The 1,196-nt window shown below is 33.4% G+C and overlaps 1 protein-coding gene across 2 annotated transcripts in view; it reads right to left on the bottom strand.

Moving 5' to 3' along the window:
• The window catches only part of LOC106879000 (G-protein coupled receptor 183-A), a 269,907-nt gene that overhangs the window by 185,709 nt on the left and 83,002 nt on the right, over positions 1-1,196 (bottom strand). The window lies entirely within an intron of this gene.

The raw sequence follows: 1,196 nt of genomic DNA, 5'->3' as shown, positions 1-1,196 counted from the left end.
ATATATGTGTGTGTGTGTGTATGTGTGTGTGTGTGTGTATAAACGCAGAATGTTTTAAATTAATCTTACATGAATTTCGTTGGATATTTCAGAAAGTGAGAAAAGGTAAAGAAAAGTTTATGAGAATTCAATAAATTTGAGGAGCTGCAGTGTTTCTCACTTTGTACTGCCAATACCGTAATTTCTGACGAATTCCAGAATGCCTTTTCCTTAAAATCCAAATTCTAAATAACAGCGGACAAGCAAATCATCATACCTATACAACGAGCAATGCAAGCGTACAATATGCCAAGAAACGTATTCAACGGGGCTGACAGAGAAAAGAAGTAACACGGTGTGAGCTTGTTTTATATTTCCCACTACATTAACTATACAAAATATAGCGAGCAGATATGAAGTTAAAGAGAAACAAAACAAGCTTATTGGGTTGCGGAAAAAATACAAAATATATATTATCTGTTAATACAGTTCATGGTGCGTTACGCAGTAGGCTGAAGAATGAACTAAAATAATACAATGAATATTACAACACAAACATGTACGCATTATCTCCAAACAGTCGGAAAGAAAAAATAGCATGCGAACAAAAACAAGTAAAAGTGAAAAGACAAACAACGATTGTTCAAATGTTACGAGATAAATTTTCACGAAAACAATGTTTTCGATAATAACATACGTGAAACGAATAGATGATAATATAAGAAGCGAGGAGATACTGATGTAAGAATTTGTAAAGAAGAATTATAAATGGAGTCAGGATATTTTAATGCTTCAATTAGTGAAGATGGACTGAAAAACAGGAAGGATATCTATAGACTCAATACTGACTAAAATGTCGGAAATGTTTGTTACAAATATTATAGATGTTAATGTACAACAAAAGGTTTATGAATCCTTTATGACACTTAAAAATTATAGTTTATCTATTCGGATATATTATAAAAAAAAAAGGTTCTATAATCTAAACGCATCTTCATGCTTCTCGTGTATTCTCATGTAGTCCCTTATGAGATCAGATCTGGTGTGTCTTATATTCTTTTAAAAATCAACCGTGTATGTGTCAGACTTCTTGTCATGAAAAGGCAACGCCTACACTGATGTTAACTATTATAGACAGTTGCGGTAATCACACACACACACACGCACACACACACACACACACACACACACACACACACACACACACACACACACAC

Source organism: Octopus bimaculoides, chromosome 15 (assembly GCF_001194135.2).
Source record: "Octopus bimaculoides isolate UCB-OBI-ISO-001 chromosome 15, ASM119413v2, whole genome shotgun sequence".
NCBI lineage: Eukaryota > Metazoa > Mollusca > Cephalopoda > Octopoda > Octopodidae > Octopus > Octopus bimaculoides.
This window is presented reverse-complemented; position numbering and strand designations above follow the sequence as displayed.